The following is a 16,436-nucleotide window of genomic DNA, read 5'->3' as shown; positions in this document are numbered from 1 at the left end:
GATAAAAAAATATTTGAAGCAACTCACAGCCAGAATACATGCAATAAACTAGAAATTGAAATGGAGCACCATATCCACTGAGAAAGCCAGGCACCCAGCTTTGGGTGCAAAGGCCTGCCGTCCTTGGACACCTTGACCTGATACCTCTTCCTTTTCTTTAATTCTCCTTCACTAGTATGTTTTACAATCTCCTTTGGAGTGTGGAGAACAGTTGGGAAAATGTTCTCAGGATTTATCTACTCTTGGTGTATTGCTAGATAATTTGGGGAAGGAATAGCCTTGTTTTGGAAGTATCAGGCCTTCTTGGGGGGCCATCTGAGGGCTTTTAAAGGTTCATGGGAAGGTGCTATATATCACAACACTCCATGATGCCACAAGAAGATAGGGCAGCATGAACCCCACACCTCCCCAGAAAAACACCTCTTAATCTGGGCCTAATGGTTTCCTCTTTCTAGCTGTCCTGGTTAAAAATCTGTTCCACCCACCAGGGTTTAAATGCTACTAATATATAGGATTTGATTGGGATGGACGAGGCGGGGCTGGACTGGGGGGAATGGTTTAGCATGTGCAGGCTTAGACCACATAAAATCCTTTATAAAAGTTGATTCCTCAAAATTGTGACTCCAGGATGCCATTGTGCCTGTGGGTTCGTAAGTCTCATAAGAACTCGCAAGTCATAGGTAGCAGTGGTTCTCTGGAGTAAAAACTGTTGGCTTCAAATTCTGTTTCTTGCCTGCTCTCTCACCTTGACGACTTCACATCTTGGGTTCTTCATCTGAAAATTGAGGACGATTGGGCTCACTTCATGAGGTTGTTGTTGGCTTAATTAAATAAACTCCATAAACTTCTGTGAAATAATGGAAAAAATATGTATTGTTCTCTGCCCCCCAGTTCTTGGCACACAGCTCCTAAAACCTTTGTAATTTCTCAAGTGATAAGAGCACTTAGGAGCATCTTTTGTTCTAATATTTGGTCTTTGTCTCTGCTTCCCGAAACAGAGCTCCTAAATCCCTTGGAATTTCATGGGCAATAGGAATGTTGTTTTGTTCTAATGAGGCAACTCTTGGTGGGCTCCTGGATGGGGCTGGTCACCAGAAAGAACAAGCCGTGATTAGATACTTAGAACTGTCAGCCCCACCCACCTGCATCCTGTGGGAAGGGGAATGGAGCTGGAAACTGAGTTAAGATCAATCATGCCTACACAATGAAGCCTCCATAAGAATCCCGAATGTACAGGGTTTGGAGAGCTTCTGGACTGGTGAACACATTTACATGCCAGGAATGTGACACAGCCCAGCTCCATGGACCTGACCCTACATATCTTTCCATCTCGCTGTTCATTCACATCCTTTATTATAACCTTTACAATAAACCTTTATAATAAACTAGCAAACAAAAGTATTTCCCTGAGTTCTGTGAACCATTCTAGCAAATTATTGCACCTAAGGAAAGGGTCATGGGAATCTGGATTTACAGCCGGTTGGTCGGAAGTACAAGTGACAACCTGGGACTTGTGATTAACATCTGAAGGGTGCAGGCAGTCTTGTGAGGCTTAGCCCTTGACTTGTGGGATCTGACAAGTTAGTGTCAGAACTGAATTAAACTGTAGGACGTCCAGCTGCTGTTGGAGCATCACTCGATGTGTGGAAAGCCCACGCATCTGGTGTCAGAAGCAAAGTGTCATAGAAGTGTGAGAGTAAAGGAGAAAGACACAGGAGGAGTGTAGATTTTCCTTTATGACCTCCTACAAAGTTCATGGCTCATAGCAAGTGCTCCATAAATGTTAGTGTTGTTGACCTTAAAAATAAAACAGTTCTTTTACCAGCAAAAATGGGTTTATTCAGGAATAACAGGGGAATTGCATTTGGGACAAACAAGTCATAGGAAAAGCCGTAGGCAAACCCAATAACTAAAGGAGAGGAATGTTACTTTATAGAGAAAAAGGAAGAAGTTGGAAGGGGTTGTTTTGAATGAAAGTCCATTGGAGAAACGTGAGAGTTCAGGGTGATGATGATTTCTCATTGACTGAGTCGCTGGTGTAGTCAGTTTCTTGCAGGGGGTGCAACGTACATCTTTTCCTGTTAGGGCCTTTAATTGTTGGTTCTTTCCTGTGGATTCTTTCAGTGGGGTCTGTAATTGACAGCTTCTCCTGTAATCGTCCTATAGTGCTACTGCGGTGAGAGCTCCCCCTTCTGGCCTTCTGACTTCACGTTAGTGAGGTTTCCCTTTATTAATTTTCACAGTGATAATGACCGGTCTTTGTCTTTTCTCTGGGCCTCCAGGGAGGCTATGGCTACTAACAAATACTAACAAACAAATACATAGCCTGGGTTTGATCTGACCCCTAGATGGTGTTAAGATCCCCCCTTAACATGCTACTGAGCACGTCGGCTCAGTAGTTGTGGTGCACGCACTCAGTAGTTGCGGCGCACGGGCTCAGCTGCTCCGCAGCATGTGGGATCTTCCCGGACCAGGGCTCGAACCCAAGTCCCCTGCATTGGCAGGCGGATTCTTAACCACTGCGCCACCCGGGAAGCCCCATGATATTATCTTGTGTGCATTTTTTATTTCACTTAGGTAAAAGTTTTTATTTGTTTTAAGCAAATAAATGACCATGTCCACTTGAATAGACTCCGTCTGCCCTGCTGGCTTAGTGTTTCTGGCTAATATCCAATAAAGCTGAGCTTCAAGCAGCCCAGTGCTTGTCAGGGCTAACCTGCTGCCTTTTATTTTGCTTCTCAGCAGACAAGAGCAACTCCTCAAAGAGAATATTTTTTAATAAATTGGGATCTCTTTTGTTCTGAATGGTTCTCAAGTGAGCCAGAAGAATTAAGAATAGAAGAAATTCCAGTTCTTCCTAATCCATCCACAAGAGGCAATTGAAAGAGTCCCTCCTAATGTGAGGCTATTAATAGATGGGAGAAAGGTGCTTGTTTATCGGATACCAGCAGACAGAGGAAAAATCACGGCACCAATGGCCTCATTCTCCCCAAGTGCCCATCCTTCTCCCAACAATGCTCTCCCTCGGGACGGAGGTAACTAGAAGTGCTGTTCATGGTTCCTCCTGAACCAAGACTATTCCTGGGCTATAGATAATTTGTGTATTCAGAAGGAGAAAGCCACTGAGTCATCTGTGGTCTCAGGATGTCATGTGAGCGAGCAGGATGCACCCACCAGGAGGCCTACGCCCAGAGCACTCAGTCCTCTTAGAGGGTTTCCAGTCCTCTCTGCCACTGAACTATCTCCCACTTTCCCACATGAACACACTAACCCCTGTACTCCTTTTCTCATCTCTCAGGGCATGACTATCACAAGCAGAACTTTCACAACTCCTTCATGAAGGCTCCAACTTATACCCACTTAGTTGGCTCTATCCTAAGAACAAACCTTGTAGATGTTAAAGGGACACACCATGGTTCAGGAGAAGCTGGTAGCAGGGAAGGGAAGAGTTACATTCCCTCAACCTAGAGTGTTCAAAAGCAGAGCTATATTCCACCCTTACCTAAGACCCATTCATTCAATCATTCTTTCCCTCAACAAATATTGCCTATCTACTTATGCTTTGAATTGTTTTAGGTGTTAGGGATATAGTAGTAAACAAGACAAAATTCTTGCTCTTATGTATCTTACAAAGCAAGTAATAAACTAATGTATGTATAATAGGTGGAAATTAAACAGGAAAGGGGATAGATAATTGTATACATATAAACATGTATTATTATTTTTATTATTCGTTTATTTATTTATGGCTGAGTTGAGTCTTTGTTGCTGCCCTCGGGCTTTCTCTAGTTGCAGCGAGCGGGGTCTACTCTTCGTTGCGGTGTGCGGGCTTCTCATTGCGGTGGCTTCTCTTGTTGTGGAGCATGGGCTCCAGGCGTGTGGGCTTCAGTAGTTGTAGTGCGTGGGCTCAGTAGTTCTGGCTTGCGGGCTCTAGAGCACGGGCTCAGTAGTTGTGGCGCATGGGCTTACTTGCTCCACGGCATGTGGGATCTTCCTGGACCAGGGCTCAAACCTGTGTCCCTTGCATTGGCAGGTGGATTCTTAACCACTGCGCCATCATGGAAGCCCTAACACGTATTATTTGCTGAAAGCTTTACAGAGGTGACCATTGGACAGAGATGAGAATGAAGTGAGGTTGTCAGCCATGCAAATACTTGGGGGAAAGAGCATTTCAGGCAGAAGGAATAGCAGGTATCGCTCTCTCTCTTTTTTTTTTTTTTTTGGCTGCACTGGGCAGCTTGTGGGGTATTAGTTCTCTGACCAGGGACTGAACCTGGGCCATGGCAGTGAAAGCCCAGAATCCGAACCACTAAGCCACCAGGGAACTCCCAATATCTTGAGTGGGAGTATGTTTGGTGGGCTCATGGAGTAGCAGAAGGCCAGTGTGCTGGAGCTCAGGAGATAAAGTGAGAGCCGTGAGAGATGCAGCCAGGGACGTGAGGCTGGAGGCTGGGTACAGATAATGTAGGGCCTTGCAGGCCATCGTAAGGATGTTGGGCTTTATTCTAAGTGCGATGGGACCTTACTGGAAAGTTGAGAGGAAGGATTAACATGATCTGATCCACATTTTCAAAGAATCACTCTGGCTGCTTGTGGAGAACAAACTGTAGGGGCCAAAGTGGAAGCAAGGGGACTCGTTACAAGGCCTTTGCAGTAGCTCCAGGGAGAAATGACAGACAAGGATGGTAGCAGTGGAGGTGGTGAGAAGTTGTCAGGTTTTGAATGTATTTTGCTGATGGGATTGGATGTGGATTATAAGAGAAAGGGAAGAGTGAAGGATGACTCCAAAGGTTTTGGTATGAGCAGCTCAATATTAAAAAAACAAACAACCCAATCCAAAAATGGGCAGAAAACCTAAACAGACATTTCTCCAGAGAAGACATACGGATGGCCAAGGAGCATGTGAAAAGCTGCTCAACATCACTAATTATTAGAGAAATGCAAATGAAAACTACAGTGAGGTATCGCCTCACACCAGTTAGAATGGGCATCATCAGAAAATCTACAAACAACAAATGCTGGAGAGGGTGTGGAGAAACGGGAACCCTCTTGCACTGTTGGTGGGAATGTAAACTGATACAGCCACTATGGAGAACAGTACGGAGGTTCCTTAAAAAACTAAAAATAGAATTACCATATGACCCAGCAGTCCCACTACTGGGCATATACCCAGAGAAAACCATAATTCGAAAAGAGTCATGTACCACACTGTTCATTGCAGCACTATTTACAGTAACCAGGACATGGAAGCAACCTAAATGTCCATCAACAGAGGAATGGATAAAGAAGATGTGGTACATATATACAATGGAATATCACTCAGCCATAAAAAGGAACGAAATTGGGTCATGTGTAGAGACGCGGATGGACCTAGAGACTGTCATACAGAGTGAAGTCAGAAAGAGAAGAACAAATATCATATATTAACGCATATATGTGGAACCTAGAAAAATGGTACAGATGAACCGGTTTGCATGGCAGAAATAGAGACACAGATGTAGAGAACAAACGTATGGACACCAAGGGGGGAAAGTGGCGGGGGTGGTGGTGGTGTTGGTGGGACGAATTGGGAGATTGGGATTGACACATATACACTAATATGTATAAAATGGATAACTAATAAGAACCTGCTATATAAAAAAAATAAATTAAATAAAATTCAAAAATCCAAATTAAAAAAAAAAGGTTTTGGTATGAGCAGCTGGATGAATGTAATGACATTTACAGAGACAGGAAACCCTGGGAGAGGAAGAGGGTTTTGCGGGGGTGGGGAGGGTGGCGGTAGAGAGGGGGGATGGTCCAGCGTTCATTTTAGACATGTTGAGTTTGAGATGACTGTTAAACAATCAAGTAGAAATGTTGAATAGGCAGTTGAAAATTCTTGTATGAAGTTTAGGAAAAAAAAAAGTCAGGGCTTGAAGCATAAATATAGAAGAGTTCAGTATATAGATTGTATTTATTTGCCTGGATTATGGAAAAACATTTTAAGCACGTACAAAAGTAGAGAGAATAATATACCCATCACCTATGTACCCATCACCTAGCTTCATCAATTATTAATATTTTGTTAGTCTTGTCCCATCCTCCCCTGCTCCTCCCTGGGTTGGAGTATTTTAAAGCAAACTGGATATTTATTGCTTTCCGCATAAATACTTCAGTATGTAATAGATTGTTTTTAAACAAATGACATTACCCAGGGAGTGTGTATAAATAGAGAAGAGGTCAGAGAACTGATTTGTGACTCTGCCTTTAGAGGTTAGGACTAGGAGAAGTAACCAACTAAGGGGGCTAAGAAAGAGCAGCAAGTGACACAGGAGGGAAAGTGTCGGGAGTGGGCGGTCTCGGAAGCCAAACGAAAAATGGGTTTCAAGAAGGAGGGAATGATCACTTGTGCCAAATGCTGTTGAGAAGCTGGAGAAAGGTGAGAACTGAAAAATAACCCTTGGATTTAACAAAGTGGTAATCACTGGTGACCTTGCTGAGAGCAGTTTAGTGGAGTTATAAGCATAAGAGCTTAATTAAAATGGGTTTAAGAGAAAATGAGGGCTTCCCTGGTGGCGCAGTGGTTAAGAATCCGCCTGCCAGTGCAGGCGACATGGGTTCAAGCGCTGGTCCAAGAAGATCCCACGTGCTACGGAGCAACTAAGCCCGTGAGCCACAACTACTGAGCCCACGCGGCACAACTACTGAAGCCCGTGCGCCTAGAGCCCATGCTCCGCAACAAGAGAAGCCACCTCAATGAGAAGCCCGTGCACCGCATTGAAGCGTAGTCCCCGCTCGCCGCAACTAGAGAAAGCCCGCGTGCAGCTACAAAGACCCAACACAGCCAAAAATAAATAATAAATAAATAAAAATCAAGATAAAAATTGGAATATTTTTTAAAAAGAGAGAAAATGAGAGGACAGGCAATAGAGACTTCTAGTACCTACAACTTTAAAAGGGACCTTTTTTTTTGTTAAGAGAAGCTGGGAAATGTGGTAATTGCCAGAGGAAGGTGTGAGGTTCAAGGGAGGTAACCTTTTTAAGTTAGGAGAAATTACAGCATGTTTGTATGCTCATGGAAACAATCAAATAGAGAGGGAAATTCTGATGCTGTAGAAGTGAGAGGAAATAAATTAGTGAGCTAATTCCTGGAGTAGTTAAGAGGAAGTGGGATCTAGGGTTGTAGATCACTCATTTCAGTAGCTACAGGAAATTCTGAAGATGCAGGCTTTGCCTCTTGTGGGTCAGGTCCTAGGGTAGTGGCAGACCCCTTTCTTTATCAGCACTGTTCCAGGGAATGAGTATCTTTGCCCAATGCATGGTTGGGGCTGGTCACTGAGATAGATGGGATCCTCTCTCACTAAGTGGAGTCAGTTGGATGTGTCTTACCCATTGTCGAATCTGCATCTATCTAGTGACTCCCACAGCAAGCCCAGTCCCAGCCATACAGAGATGGGGGTCCCCCCAAGAATTTGCAATAAAGTTGAGTAGGTCAGATATTAAGAATAGAAAACTTTTTTTTGGTCTCTCCTCATAGTATTCATTTTGTCCAGGGAAGCTGACTCTAATTCAGGGGTGGAGCAGATCAGTGCACACTTGACCACAGTCATAGATCCAGGGGTGGACATGTGATCTAATCCAATCCAATCATATCTTTTTTAGGAATGCTAGGCTAAAGATTCCCTGTTTTCTATAAAATATAAAAGAGAAAGTGCGAGAATAGTAACAGCTCTTACTTGCATGAAAGTGATATTTGATGATGGCAGAGTGATTATTCTGTACTCTGGTTGATGTTTAGAGTAGATTGCCTGGGGTTCTCAATTGTTTTTATTTATATCCGTTGTTTTCTGGAAAAAACTTTTTAACAAGTTAGAAGACTTTGTGACAAGATAAACCGCCTGCTTTATATATAGTTTCTTGGATTCAACTGAGATATTTAAAAACTAATGGCATAAATGCCCCCAAGCAACCTTGGCAGTTATTTTCTAGCAGGAGAATACTGTCTTCATAGTCTATTCCTTTTAAATTCTTTCACAAGGCAAAATAGGATTGCCCTGTATTATGTACAAATAAAAATGTCTATTCAGAGCTTGTATGGTTTGCTGGGTCAAACAATGGTTCCAACCTAAAGTCTATCTCATTTCCACTTTAACTACTTTTAGTCGTATTTATTAAGTAAGGCAGCTTGTACTTTTTAATTTTGTAATGTTTTGTGATTTTTTGGTACAATACTGTATTTGTACGATAGAGCAATTCTCAGCTGATGGAATGAATGAATAAAATGAGTGATTTTACTTTAAAAATAAAGAGGAAGTGTGTAATTCTGGAGCTCTGGGCATCAATCAATCAACAAAAGAAGTCAGTCTTATGATGAAGCCAACATTTTAGAAGGCAGAGTTAAGGGATGAAAATAAATTACATCCTTGTTGAGCTGTTGGACTAAGTATTGCCTGAAGTTCTGATAGTAAGTTTCAGCATAGTTCTGAAAATTTTTCAGTTATGTGGAATAATAAATCCCCTTTATTGCTTAAGCCAGTTTGAGTTGGACTTTCTATTAATTGCAACCAAAAGCATCCGAACTGAAACACAAAGAAAGGCACAGTTCTCTACTGGGGTATTTGTTAAACATGCTTATCATACACCAATTCTGTGTCAAGCATGTGCTATGCTCCAGGGATATAGTAGTAAACAAGGATGTGTCCTCACCATCTAAAAGCAACCCCCCAGGCACTTTCTTCTTGAAGGGCTTTTGAGTTATTTACTCTTTGTGTGAGCCCCAGGGATTCAATCTTCTCTCTTCTCAGAGCTGTCGCCTCCTGCCTTTATCACATGGGATCTTCTCTAGCCAATTTCGTCTTTTTAAAAATTTTTTTTGTTTTTTTGGCTGCACCATGTCACTTGTGGGATCTTAGTTCCCCAACCAGGGATGGAACCTGGGCCCTCGGCAGTAAGAGCACTGAGTCCTAACCACTGGACCACCAGGGAATTCCCCTAATTTTGTCTTAAAGCATGTTTATCTTCCCAGCTCTCCTTGTCTTTGTCACTGTGTCAGTTGGAGATCAGTCAGGGAAACAAATTATTTTAGATATTTCAAGCAGGAAGGAATTTATTTCAGGGAAATAGTCTTTTAATCAAACCATTAGAAAAGCTGGAGGATTGAAGGTCAGAGTAAGTCATCCTTTGCTCTCAGACTTGTCACTAGCTTTCAAAGAGTCAGAAGTTTTAGGAACTGCAATGATTACTCCTGCATGCAGCACCAAGGCGGGCAATCTGTGGGGACCTACTTGGAGGCTACTGTAAAACCTCTTGTCTTCCTGCAGCTGGCCAAGAAGCAATAACATATAGCTTCCGCTTCTTGTTTGCTTTCCAAATCTCATCTGAATGCCTTTCATTGACTGGCAGTAACCTGAACTCCACTGGTGAATTTCCAACAGACAATCTGGCACAGCCATTCATCAAATGAAGAACCTAACTATTTTCTTTTAAGGGGTTGTCTGCTAATCACATCATACCTGCTCTTTGAAGACAGTGGGGACTTGACTGGAGCAGGCTCCTAGAGAGATCTTGTATAAAAGGAAGGGGCGGGTGGGTGGGACAGCAGCTTCACTCAGGAATGATTCACGTAATGCACTCCATCATCATGAAGGAGTCAGTTATAGAGGTCACCAGACTACCTGCCTACTCCCCATGCACGCTACAATGAAGACTGCCTAATGATATGATATTCACCTCCTGCTCACATAGAGCCCAAAGTTAAGGGATAGGCCTATTGGAAAAACACAGACACAGAGGAAATTCAAGCTAACTCCCTATGTAGGAATATGAGTGGGCAACCAAGCATCCAAAGAGGAAGAAAAGCAAACAAACAAAACAGGTTCTCTTATAAAGGAATGAGACTTGTCATCATTAGCAATGAATGTCTTCAAAGGTGTGAGGAAATAATGATTTGAACCTAGAATTGTTAAAAAGAAATAGAGCCAGACACTAGTCAAAGGCTGTAAAGACAGATTTTATTTAGTACCATTGCAACAAGGGAGAGAGGCTTCAGTAAAACTGAGCTCAACTCCAAATACAGCAAAGACAGCTGGCAAAGAGCAGAGTGAGGGAGTCAGTGGATGGAAACTACTAAGAGGAGAGACCTGAAGGGTAGGGGGATTCTTGTTAAACTTGCCTAACAGGATTCTTGCTAAGGGCAGGACTTAGACATCAAGGGTGGGGAATGAATAACTTCATCAGATATCAGTGGTGATCAGATATTAAGAATGGGGGAATTCTTGCTAAACTAATTTAGCAGGTTTCTTGCTAAAACTGGGCTAGGCAAGTTGACTACAGAGCCCAAGGGTGAAGAATAGTCAAAAGGAGGGCTCAGAGTAGCCTGTCTAAACTTTGGTCAAGAAGAGAGTCTTTTTCAGAATTCTATACATAGCCAAACTGTCAACTGAATGTGAGGGCAAAATAGGAAGCATGTAGAATTCAAAATGCTTAACACCATATAGTCTATGTGGAAAAATTACTCATAGATATACTTCAGCAAAATGAAAATGGAATCTAACAAAGAGGACCATATGGGATATAAATAATAGAGATATAAGACTAAACAAACTGAAAAAACCTTGGGAAAAAATTAAAGACCCATAAGATTCTGATACATGGAAGAAGGCTCCCTTTCGAGTTACAAAGTTTTAATGACATAGGAGTATATTTCCATCACTAAGGATCTAATCATGTTACTAGGTTCTACAGTTAATATTTATAGAATTATAATATGCTGTCACTTGGTGAAATCTCTGTTTACTTCATTGAAAAGTCAGTGGGTGTCTAGATCTTGGTTATCAATAATCATGTTTTTTAATAGCAAGCAACTTTATTAAATTTTTTTAATCTATAGAAAGCATTTTCGGGCTTCCCTGGTGGCACAGTGGTTAAGCATCCACCTGCCAATGCAGAGGATATGTGTTCGAGCCCTGGTCCGGGAAGATCCCACATGCTGTGGAGCAACTAAGCCTGTGAACCACAACTACTGAACCTGTGCTCTAGAGCCCGCTAGCCACAACTACTGAGCTCGCACGCCACAAGTACTGAAGCTCGTGTGCCTAGAGCCCATGCTCCGCAACGAGAAGCCACTGCAATGAGAAGCCCACGCACAGCAACGAAGACCCAATGCAGCCAAAAATAAAATAAATAATAAATTTATATTTTAAAAATTGGGTATTTTAACAACAACAACAAAAAAAGCATTTTCATTTCTTGTCTGCGAAAAAGAAAACTGAAACCTGTGAGTGTTCGGACACTCCTCTAAGTTCTCATTGTTCCTTGCCTACTCAGGGAATGTATACATATCTTATGAACTTTCAGTACTCTTTGAAGTTACATTGAAATTTGGACTTTGCAAGCTCTCACTTCCTGTTATAATATTAATAAGCGTCAGAAGCTACTTATTAAAATAACAACCTGGAATTGACTTAAATTGAAAGAACTTTGTCTCATTCTAAATGGTTCCTCTTAAAACCAAACCCAGAGGAAGCAAGAACTCTACTGCTACTTCTCTACATGGATACCTTTAACTATTTGATTAAAAAATGCTTGGGGGCTTCCCTGGTGGCGCAGTGGTTGGGGGTCCGCCTGCCGATGCGGGGGACATGGCTTCGTGCCCCGGTCTGGGAGGATCCCACATGCCGCGGAGCGGCTGGGCCCGTGAGCCATGGCCGCTGGGCCTGCGCGTTCGGAGCCTGTGCTCCGCAACGGGAGAGGCCGCAGCGGTGAGAGGCCCGCGTACCAAAAAAAAAAAAAAAAAAATGCTTGGGCAGGGGGTGAATTCTGAAGACGTCAATGGAAGAGACAGACCAGAGGTTGAGCTTTGTGCGATGGACTGTATTTGCCAGGAATAAGGATGGTGACCCCATTCAAGATGGTATAAATTATTTGGGAAAAGGAGCAGAGCAGAGATTTTCAAGGAATATCTCTTATAGATCAGCCCTGTTAATTTGAGACTAAAGGGAGATAGGTTTGGAAAGATAGTTTGGTTTTTTTTGAAGACAAAAGCATCAATCATATCCTGAAGACTAGGGAGTAGTGTTGAAAGTTTGTTTTTCAATTTGCTTTGCTTTAAGAAAAAATCAGTTGTTGTTCTTTTAAAAAATAACATTTTCATTGTAAAGAATTTAAGCAATGCAACACACACACACACACACACACAAGGAAAACATTTTAAACCCCTTAAAACCCACCATCTAAAATAACAATTATTAACAGTTGGTTAGCATCATTCTAAATCTTTCCATGCTTTTACACAGATAGAATGGTAGATAAATAGGTGTGTTAATGGATATACCTAATTTTAAAAAATAGTATCATAATATATGTGTTATTTAAAAGTTAAAAAGTATTGCATTCAAGCTTAGTTCAATTTAACAGAATTTTTAAAAACTAAAAGAAAAGCTGGACATCAAATAAGGGTTTATTTACTACAAGAGTTCTCATTTTTTAAAATATCGATTTAAGGTTAGAAAAAATGGTTTTGATATTATGTTATTCTTACTAATGTTTTCAAAAAACATGTTTTAAGTTAAAATCAATTGACCTTGATGTGGAAGATCAGGACATTGGTGCACTCATCCTATCTTTCATAACCCCTTCCCATGGGGCCAATATTTCTTAGTCATAGTATTTTACATTGTTAATCTGTATAACATGTATGTGCTCCAAAACAATAACTCATTCAAGTGTTCATTATTAATTCTGTATTTAAATGGATTCAATGATCATCACACATCCTTTTACCAAGACTTCTCAATTCTTAAAATCTTAATTTTGCCCTGTTTCTTAATTGGCTGAATTTCACTTTCAAGTATTTCCCTTTTCTATGAGTTCTTTTATATTTGTGGGAACTGTCCAGTACCTTTATTTTTGAATGACATCTTGGCTGGGTATACTATTCTTGGATCACACTTTTGTCCTTTCAGAACTCTGTAGACAATGCTCCACTTCTTCTGTCTCTGAATGTTGCTTTTGAGGTATCTGAGGACAGCCTGACTTTTTTTCTTGTAGGCAATTTGCTTTTTTTCTGCCTGGATGTCTGAATTTCAATTAATTAACTAAAATATGTCTCAGGGTTAAATATTTTGTATGAAATATTTGACCTTTCAAGCTACAGATTAACTCATCATTTTAGAGGAACTTCTGTACATATATATATATATATTTTAAATAAATGGATTTATTTTATTTATTTATTTTTGGCTGTGTTGGGTGTTTGTTGCTGCACACGGGCTTTCTCTAGTTGTGGCCAGCGGGGGCCACTCTTTGTTGCGGTGCACAGGCTTCTCATTGTGGTGGCTCCTCTTGTTGCGGAGCACGGGCTCTAGGCACATGGGCTTCAATAGTTGTGTCATTTGGGCTCAGTAGTTGTGGCTCGCGGGATTAGTTGCTCCATGGCATGTGGGACCTTCCTGGACCAAGGCTTGAACCAGTGTCCCCTGCATTGGCAGGGGGATTCTTAACCACTGTGCCACCAGGGAAGCCCTGTACTTAAATTTTTGAATACTTTTTCTGTTCCATTTAAGAGTTCTCAACTCCAGGCACACAAACAACCTCCGTCTTCCATATCTAGTAGCTTCTCTCTGATTGTTTTAATCTCTTAGTGTTTTTCACTTCCCTTTATTGTGATTATTTCAAGCCTTTTTCCACATCAATAATTCAACCTCCAGCCATGTCTATTCTGTTCCTTGCTGTTTTGATGCATTTATTAGTTCTTTAATGACATTGTTTTGGTCTTCGCTTCATCAAATGTGCAATTTCCCTATTCATCTCTTTCAGTTGTTTTATTATCTCATTTTTGAATTTCATCTACTGAGCTCATTTTCTTTTTAGGTTATTCTAGTGCTCAAAGCACTTGGGGTGAATTTTTTCTGTTTCTCTACTTGCCTCCTGAATTCCTTCCCACTTGATCTGAAACTGGTTTGGTTTTCCTAATGAACAGCAACTTGAAGCTGTTATTTTATGCTGTATGCACTTTTTCTATGACTTATAAGCTTGTCTGAAGGAGGGGAGGGGGAAGAACTCAGGGAGGGTGAGGTGCAGTCTTTGTTAGAATGCAAACTTCTGCAATCACTTCTGAGGTTTTAAGTGTCTATTCCAGAATTCACTCTCTTATGGGAGAGAGCCTCCTCCGATTCAGTATGCTTTCCTGGAGTCCTCACTGCTATCTAAAGACTTAGTCTATTCTTCGCTTCTCACTCCACCTTCATCTCCCCAGTAGCTATTTTCACTTTTCCAGAGAGAAGAGATAAAAGATAAGGAAACCACTTAATTTTCTTCTCTCTTGGAATACACGCTCATATGTATGTGTTATTTTCCAGGATTTTGTGGACCTAACAGTATGAGTTTTGATGGAATGGAGGCAGGATTGGAAGCCGTGACATGCTTGTTCCAGACCAGATCTTCTATTTCTTTCCTTGATTTTTGCTGCTTATTGACATTTAAGATACTGAGCTGTAACGCTTCGCTTGCCGTGGATGAAATTTCAACTTTTAAAACTTTCTTGAGTATTGGTGGAAACAGAGTCTATGAGAATTCCATTATCTTAACTGAGAAATACAATAATTTTTAATGTATATATGTATATATATCCTTTTCTCTGATTATAAAATTTATGTATCTGTACATATATCATTCATCATGTTGTCTACCTTAAACTAATGCAATATTTTAATTATATTTCAATAAAACTGGGGGGAAAACCTGGGAAAAATAAAAGTTATGTATCCTTCCTATAAAAATTCAAACCATACAGAAGCATATAAAGTAAAAATGAAAGTTCCTTATAATTGTCAGCTAAAAATTGTTGCTCATCATGTCACCCTACAAGAATGAAGTCACTAGCCACTGCAGTCTTTGACCTTCAACACCCCCTGAAAGGAGTTCAGGAATGAGGCACTCTGCGCTTGAAAAAACTGGCAGAACAGGCCTCCAGATAGTTAAATATTTTCGGGAGAAGATTTTAGGAGCCCAATTTCTTCTCATATCCAGGAAAGCACTGAAATCATTAACAGAAACACCTGCTCCTCCTGACTAGCAGCTACCTTCTTGTCGCTAGCAGCAACCCTCTGGCAAAATGTGTGTGTTTGACTGCATGCATCCCCCTTCACCTAAATTACATATATACTGACCTCTCCCTTATCTTTTCGGAGCAGTTCCTCAGAGCTAACCGAGAGGCTGCATCCGGGACTATAGGGCTCACTTTGCCCCAAATAAAACTTAACTCACAACTCTCATGTTGTGCATTTTTCTTCAGTCAACATAATACAGCCCCAAGAATATCACTCTTAACAGTTCCCTGATCTTTTTGTATATTTATTTTCTTTCTTTTTGCTTGTCAGTTCTTGGGCCTTTCAGTCAAAATCACTAGAAACACATGAATATATAGATTAAAAAAGAGCTGTTTTAATGTAGGTTTTACATACCATAAAATTCACCAATTTCATGTGTACAACCCAATGATTTTTGGTAACTATAGAGTGCTGCAACCATCACCACAACACATGTACTTCTTGCAAAAATACAGTTACTAGCTCTTCCTTTACAATATATAGAAAACATTTTTTGTGTCATTATATACAAATTTACCTTATCCTTTATAAAATCTGATTCACAATATTCCTTTGTACAGTGGATACACTTTAATTCACTTAACATATTCTCCATTTAAACAATTTCAATGTTTTTCCGAAAAAATATTTTTGAGCAGGGAACTAAAATGGTGAAAGTGGATTGAGATAATGAATCTGGAGGCAAATGAAAAAGGGTAAAATGGTGGATGAGAGTTTCCTGCAGTAACCCAGCTCTAAGATTAGACCAGGAAGTGGCAGTGGCTTTTTCCATCACTCTTGCATCCTTCAGATGCTCTTGTCAGTCTGCAAGCTCTGCTATTTCTAAAAAACAGGTAGCTTTCCTGTCTACCTTAGCTCATAACAGTCCTTCTCCCGCATTTCATCTTTGCCTGTTGAAGTCCTACCTTTCCTTCATGATAGAGAATACCACACTGCCATGATTAACCCTGGAAATTATCCCTCCCCTTCAATTTCTGATAGAGAGCTGAGTCCTTCCTTCCTTTCTTCCTTCCACAAAGTACTTTTCTTCCAAAGGCAGTGCAATGCAGAGGTTAAGAGCAAAGACTTTGGATCCGCCAATTTACTCTCTGTGAACTTGGTTCCAAACCCAAATGCTCAGCGCCTCAGTGTCCCGACCCATAAAATGGGGAGAAGTGTATTCGGCGTTGTTACGAGGATTAAATCAGATACCAGATGTAAAGCGCTTAGAATAGTGTTTGATGCGTAGGAAGCGCTGAATAAATGTTGGCTTGCGTTTGATTCCTGCGGGCGGTCTGTTCGCTAGGGTAACACTCCAGGACAGACACTAGTCCGCGCAGCTTCCCATGCGGAGATGCGGAGGCTGCG

The 16,436-nt window shown here is 41.1% G+C and overlaps 1 non-coding gene across 1 annotated transcript; it reads right to left on the bottom strand.

The window, feature by feature from the left end:
• Positions 1-8,894: 8,894 nt before the first annotated feature.
• TRNAK-CUU (transfer RNA lysine (anticodon CUU)) lies at positions 8,895-8,967 on the bottom strand. The gene has a single exon. It is a non-coding gene; the product is annotated as a tRNA-Lys (tRNA).
• Positions 8,968-16,436: the final 7,469 nt, after the last annotated feature.

Source organism: Pseudorca crassidens, chromosome 2 (assembly GCF_039906515.1).
Source record: "Pseudorca crassidens isolate mPseCra1 chromosome 2, mPseCra1.hap1, whole genome shotgun sequence".
In the NCBI taxonomy this organism is placed as follows: domain Eukaryota; kingdom Metazoa; phylum Chordata; class Mammalia; order Artiodactyla; family Delphinidae; genus Pseudorca; species Pseudorca crassidens.
This window is presented reverse-complemented; position numbering and strand designations above follow the sequence as displayed.